This window comes from Etheostoma spectabile, unplaced genomic scaffold (assembly GCF_008692095.1).
Source record: "Etheostoma spectabile isolate EspeVRDwgs_2016 unplaced genomic scaffold, UIUC_Espe_1.0 scaffold00018501, whole genome shotgun sequence".
NCBI classification, from domain to species: domain Eukaryota; kingdom Metazoa; phylum Chordata; class Actinopteri; order Perciformes; family Percidae; genus Etheostoma; species Etheostoma spectabile.
The window spans coordinates 6130-13248 of record NW_022604295.1 but is presented as its reverse complement, the minus strand read 5'-3'; the positions used below and the strand labels follow the sequence as shown (position 1 = coordinate 13248).

Here is a 7119-nt window from a genome sequence, read left to right as displayed (position 1 = left end):
TTATCATTGATGGGTGGCAAGTGTACATGGTCCGGTATTTGCCAAGACCCCTTCGTGCCTGACAGGGTGTTTGGTGGAACTTGAGTTAAGACACTGCCCTTTAATGTGTCTCTCTCCTGAATCTTGAGCACACGCCCATATTTGGACCTAGTCTGGTCCAGCTGCATGTGTGGCGAGGTCTTCATAGCTGGCAGGGTGTTTGGTGGAACTGGTGTGAGGACACCGCCTTTAAGGTGTCTCTCTGCTGAAACTTGAACGGTTCTGATGATGTGGGCGATGCACCTTATCATTGATGGGTGGCAAGTGTACATGGTCCGGTGTTTGCTGAGACCCCTCCATGCCTGGCAGGGTGTTTGGTAGAACTGGTGTCAGGACACTGCCTGGTAATGTTTCTCTCTGCTGAAGCTTGAGCACACGCCTATATTTCGACATAGTCTGGTCCAAATATGCAGTTCGGTAAGAGAGTTGGTCATGAGCAGATCCACCTCTGATGAGGGGCGGGTGTGGCTTGAATTGACTTTATGTGATCTGCACGGTCTCTGAGATGGGTGGGAAATGTACTTGTTTTGAAGTGGGTTCAGTCCACTGCTTGACGGCACCATCAGATTGCTGCATGTTTGCTAAGCTGATGGTGTCATTAGTGCAACCTGTAGTTGGCCTGGGGTTTGGTGGACATGGTGTTGATGTATTTTTAGACCCCTTGTTGACCTGTGCTTGACTGTACTAGCCGAGAGCTGAATGTGTGGTAAGGTCTTCAAAGCTGGTAGTGTTGACACGGTGGAAGGAAGCTGCCTTTTAAGGTGTCTCTCTGCTGAAACTTTGAACGGGTCTGATAATGTGGGCAATGCACCTTATCATTGATGGGTGGAAAGTGTACATGGTCCGGTGTTTGCCAAGACCCCTTCGTGCCTGACAGGGTGTTTGGTGGAACTTGAGGGAAGACACTGCCCTTTAATGTGTCTCTCTCCTGAGTCTTGAGCACACGCCCATATTTGGACCTAGTCTGGTCCAGCTGCATGTGTGGCGAGGTCTTCATAGCTGGCAGGGTGTTTGGTGGAACTGGTGTGAGGACACCGCCTTTTAAGGTGTCTCTCTGCTGAAACTTTGAACGGGTCTGATGATGTGGGCGATGCACCTTATCATTGATGGGTGGCAAGTGTACATGGTCCGGTGTTTGCTGAGACCCCTCCATGCCTGGCAGGGTGTTTGGTGGAACTGGTGTCAAGACACTGCCTTGTAATGTGTCTCTCTGCTGAAACTTTGAACGGGTCTGATGATGTGGGCAATGCACCTTATCATTGATGGGTGGCAAGTGTACATGGTCCGGTGTTTGCCAAGACCCCTTCGTGCCTGACAGGGTGTTTGGTGGAACTTGAGTGAAGACACTGCCCTTTAATGTGTCTCTCTCCTGAGTCTTGAGCACACGCCCATATTTGGACCTAGTCTGGTCAGCTGCATGTGTGGCGAGGTCTTCATAGCTGGCAGGGTGTTTGGTGGAACTGGTGTGAGGACACCGCCTTTTAAGGTGTCTCTCTGCTGAAACTTTGAACGGGTCTGATGATGTGGGCGATGCACCTTATCATTGATGGGTGGCAAGTGTACATGGTCCGGTGTTTGCTGAGACCCCTCCATGCCTGGCAGGGTTTTTGGTAGAACTGGTGTCAGGACACTGCCTGGTAATGTGTCTCTCTGCTGAAGCTTGAGCACACGCCTATATTTCGACATAGTCTGGTCCAAATATGCAGTTCGGTAAGAGAGTTGGTCATGAGCAGATCCACCTCTGATGAGGGGCGGGTGTGGCTTGAATTGACTTTCTGTGAGCTGCACGGTCTCTGAGATGGGTGGGAAATGTACTTGTTTTGAAGTGGGTTCAGTCCCCTGCTTGACGGCACCATCAGATTGCTGCATGTTTGCTAAGCTGATGGTGTCATTAGTGCAACCTGTAGTTGGCCTGGGGTTTGGTGGACATGGTGTTGATGTATTTTTAGACCCCTTGTTGACCTGTGCTTGACTGTACTAGCCGAGAGCTGAATGTGTGGTAAGGTCTTCAAAGCTGGTAGTGTGTTGACACGGTGGAAGGAAGCTGCCTTTAAAGGTGTCTCTCTGATGAAACTTTGAACGGGTCTGATGATGTGGGCGATGCACCTTATCATTGATGGGTGGCAAGTGTACATGGTCCGGTGTTTGCTGAGACCCCTCCATGCCTGGCAGGGTGTTTGGTAGAACTGGTGTCAGGACACTGCCTGGTAATGTGTCTCTCTGCTGAAGCTTGAGCACACGCCTATATTTCGACATAGTCTGGTCCAATATGCAGTTCGGTAAGAGAGTTGGTCATGAGCAGATCCACCTCTGATGAGGGGCGGGTGTGGCTTGAATTGACTTTCTGTGAGCTGCACGGTCTCTGAGATGGGTGGGAAATGTACTTGTTTTGAAGTGGGTTCAGTCCCCTGCTTGACGGCACCATCAGATTGCTGCATGTTTGCTAAGCTGATGGTGTCATTAGTGCAACCTGTAGTTGGCCTGGGGTTTGGTGGACATGGTGTTGATGTATTTTTAGACCCCTTGTTGACCTGTGCTTGACTGTACTAGCCGAGAGCTAAATGTGTGGTAAGGTCTTCAAACCTGGTAGTGAATTGACACGGTGGAAGGAAGCTGACCTTTAAGGTGTCTCTTGCTGAAACTTTGAACGGGTCTGATGATGTGGGCGATGCACCTTATCATTGATGGGTGGCAAGTGTACATGTCCGTGTTTGCTGAGACCCCTCCATGCCTGGCAGGGTGTTTGGTGGAACTGGTGTCAAGACACTGCCTTGTAATGTGTCTCTCTGCTGAAACTTTGAACGGGTCTGATAATGTGGGCAATGCACCTTATCATTGGTGGGTGGCAAGTGTACATGGTCCGCTGTTTGCCAAGACCCCTTCGTGCCTGACAGGGTGTTTGGTGGAACTTGAGTGAAGACACTGCCCTTTATGTGTCTCTCTCCTGAGTCTTGAGCACACGCCCATATTTGGACCTAGTCTGGTCCAGCTGCATGTGTGGCGAGGTCTTCATAGCTGACAGGGTGTTTGGTGGAACTGGTGTGAGGACACCGCCTTTTAAGGTGTCTCTCTGCTGAAACTTTGAACGGGTCTGATGATGTGGGCGATGCACCTTACCATTGATGGGTGGTGAGTGTACATGGTCCGGTTTTTGCTGAGACCCCTCCATGCCTGGCAGGGTGTTTGGTGGAACTGGTGTCAGGACACTGCCTTGTAATGTGTTCCTCTGCTGAAGCTTGACCACACGCCCATATTTCGACATAGTCTGGTCCAAATATGCAGTTCGGTAAGAGAGTTGGTCATGAGCAGATCCACCTCTGATGAGGGGCGGGTGTGGCTTGAATTGACTTTCTGTGAGCTGCACGGTCTCTGAGATGGGTGGGAAATGTACTTGTTTTGAAGTGGGTTCAGTCCCCTGCTTGACGGCACCATCAGATTGCTGCATGTTTGCTAAGCTTATGGTGTCATTAGTGCAACCTGTAGTTGGCCTGGGGTTTGGTGGACATGGTGTTGATGTATTTTTAGACCCCTTGTTGACCTCACTAAAATACAGATTTTCCAGGGGTTTGTGAGTTTCTTCAAACTCTAATTGTACTTGGGCTTCGCTTTTTATTAAGTCAAGTCCTGACTGAATCTTCACCATCCGTCTATTTACACGATCAAGTAGATCCTCTGTTAATTTGGCTCCAGGCGTCTTAGGGCTGACTACCTTGTCTATTCTGTCACAGAGGCTTTTAATGCTGTCTATCAGTGGTTCTGGCGTTGATCTTGTTGGAGAGACATGACATTCGAATGGAAGTTGCTTGTCTTCGTTGTGCTTGGTCTGCCGGTCTCCTCCTGTTCAGCGTTCTCCTCAAGGCTGATTTGTGAAGCACCCCATTGGTCTTTCCCAAAGAGGCCTATGTAGGTTCCTGTGTTTTCCCACAGACAGACATTGCAGTTCCCTGCGGTAATTAACTTTTCACAAGTTGGGTTACACTGAACACTCACCACCCCTGTGATGTGAGATTGCCAGGAGTGCAACAGAGGAGGTGGACACAATGACACGCACCACCCATTATATCCTCAAATGGCTCGTTGTTTGCCTGTTTTTTAAACCCAAAAGCCTTAATGTCCCACTGATAAATCTTTCCGGTACTATCCCCGGTCAGTAATATCTGGTCACTGGGATCAGTTGACATGGTGGTAATGACTGCTCCTTCATCCTTCACTGCCCTGAACTTTCCAATCAATCCTCCCTTGCTAATAACAGACCAGGCATATATGTTGCCATCTGCAGACGTCAGCAGTGTGGCTGTGTCAACTTTAACCTCCCTGTTCTTCAGACATATGATAAGAGGTGTGTTAATCACATCAGTGTCGTTCCCATTCAGGGATTTACTATGTAGAGGTCTTTTCCCAGTGCCTCTGACGTGCTTTGGACTCTTGTCACCAAGCAGACTCCCTGTCTGGCCCTGAGTGGTTTTTGTCTGCCATGTTTGTTCGAGGGCTGTTGCTGCCATTGAGCCAGTAGAGAACTTCGCCACTGGCGGCCTCCCAGATGACAATATTTCCATTGCTGGAGGCAGTAACCAGTGTGTTTCCATGGACATCCATTGAGCAAATGTCATCTAAATAATCATGCTTCAAAAATCTGTTGTCATATCCGTGTATGTCCAGGTCATAAATGATCTTGGAGTTCTTTCCCGACACAAACACCCTATTGTCTACACAGACGATACCTGTCACCTCCCTTTGTACAGTAACAGGAAGAATGGCAAGCTCTGTTCCGTTGTTGAAGTTCCAAATTTTAACTTTTCCATCCTGGGAAATTGTGATCAGTCTGCGCTTTAGTCCATCAAATGAAATAGCAACATGCCCCACGTACTGATCTGGAGTCACCTTGAACTGCATGGCGGCCGTTCCTGTTAAGATATCCCACACTGTCACCACGCCATTTTGGCAAACAGAGACAACCTGTTTGAAAATGTTGTGATAGAGAGCACAGCACAGGGGCTTGTCATGCGATGTTAATGCATTTTTAAACACATCCGTTCCTCTTCCAAGATATTTGCCAATATCTGTGTTAGCTAGGACTAACTCATTGTTGTGTGTGTTGTAACACACACTGGAGATCGGACTCTGCATCATTTCTTTTATCTTGAAACTTTGCAAACAGATCATTGCATCCTCTGACCAAACACATATATGGTGGTCCAGCGATAAACTAACAAAAACTTTTCCCTTGGGATTTAACATTATATGGGTGATGGGTTTGGCATGTCCCTTTAATTCCTGGACGCATGACACTGTTTTGTGGGGAAACCACGTCCTCAGTAGGGCATCCGTCCCACCGGTCAGCAGATACCCAGAGGAAGTGGAGTATTCTACACAGGTGAAGAAGTCCACATGTCCTCTGCTCTTAAAGACTGTTGTAGACATTTTGGTTGTGGATGTCTTGGGTAGAGAAGCAAGGACCATTGTCTTGGATGAACTACCGCAGATAGCAAACGACCTAAGTGACGGAAAATATTGGATCTGACTGCAAATGTCATTAAAGATGTTGACCTTCACACATAGAAAGTCTTTAGAGGTTTTTTTTAACAGGGTTGAAACATAAACAGTTGGATAATCCCGCAGAGAGATTTTCTCATATGCACCGTTGAAGAAGAGGCCGTTTTCACATATGTTGTAGGAGACAAACACAGACAAAAAACCTTTTACATCGCCAAAGGAAAACACTGCTTTAGTGCCTTTGGACCAGTAGTTCATGGTATTCACTATGTTGTCCTCCACTATTAAGAGTGGCTGGTTGAAAACAACTTAGGGAATTCATTGCAGCGATAGAATATTAGTTCCCTGTCAGAAGTGGAGATAGCCAGTTGTTTGAGTTCACTGATGTAGACCATGTCAGTAACGTGCATTTTCTTATTATGTGAAAAAGGAAGTGTGTTTTCCTTTTTGAATAACTGAACTGGGTACGGGGTGTCAAAGCTGTCAGGCCAGAAGTTGAGGATACCATTCGAGCTGATGGAGAGGTATTGACCTTTTTGGTAAGTGCTGGTTTGTCCTAATAAAACCTCTGAACCATGATCAGGTTTCCTGTCATTCTCGAAGGGACGGTGAATCAGACGAACAATCGCTTTATGGTGATCCACCGATATCATTTTGATAGGTTTGGAAAGATTTGATTTTTAAAGCCATATTTTGTGATGCCTTGTTTTTGTTCACCAGGTAGTCTGTTAACTCCCCAAGGTCCACACCTCCATCTCCATTTGTGTCAATCTTCATGTGGAGGGCAATGAGATCTTCTTCATCCATAGTAGGGAATAACTGCTTTAGTCCCTCACAGAATTCTTTAATGTCCAATCCTCCACCTCCATCAGCATCCGCCTCATGAAATAGCGTTACAATCTCATCCATATTTTCAGCAGTAAACATTTTGTCCGTCTTTGAAAGTTCACTTCTAGAATCCATTTTAGCGTTCTCAGTTAGGTCCTCCGACCGAATAAACCAGTTCAATAGAGTTGCTTAAGAATTAAAATGTAAACCCTTAAGATGTCAATCCTGGTTTAGTTTGAATTTCTATTTGAATGAAAACAATGCAATTGTGCTGAGAGTTTAGCAGTCTGGAGCAATGAATAGAATTCTAGTTCTATGTTCTGGAGTGCTGAAACTTGAGCTGCAAGTTCTCACAATTGTGTGTAACGTTCCGTGTCTGTGTACCAAATGTGCAATGGATCGAAGATACTGACCTAAGTAAAAGATAGTGACCTCAGTAAAAGATCAACGCATTCTTCACATGAAAGCCAATGATGATGTCATAGTTTGTTATGAAGTGAAGGATTTTTTTTTTAAACTTTATTCAACAATTTAAAACATACAAATACAGACATTAGTAATTGACTACAACTTTTGAATACAATTGAATACAACTTATCTCATTGCATTTCTAAAAGCAGATAACAATTCAACATTCACAGCTTTAAATCGCAGAAATATTTTTTTCCTCTACAACCCAAGCCATTTTTAAGCGTTTTTTGCTCATGTCACATTAATACTCACTGTGATCTCATTTTCACCCCATATGCTAATCGGTAT

General features: G+C 46.1%; 1 pseudogene; it reads right to left on the bottom strand.

The window, feature by feature from the left end:
• Window positions 1-228: 228 nt before the first annotated feature.
• Window positions 229-6658, bottom strand: LOC116680916 (WD repeat-containing protein on Y chromosome-like; annotated as a pseudogene).
• Window positions 6659-7119: the final 461 nt, after the last annotated feature.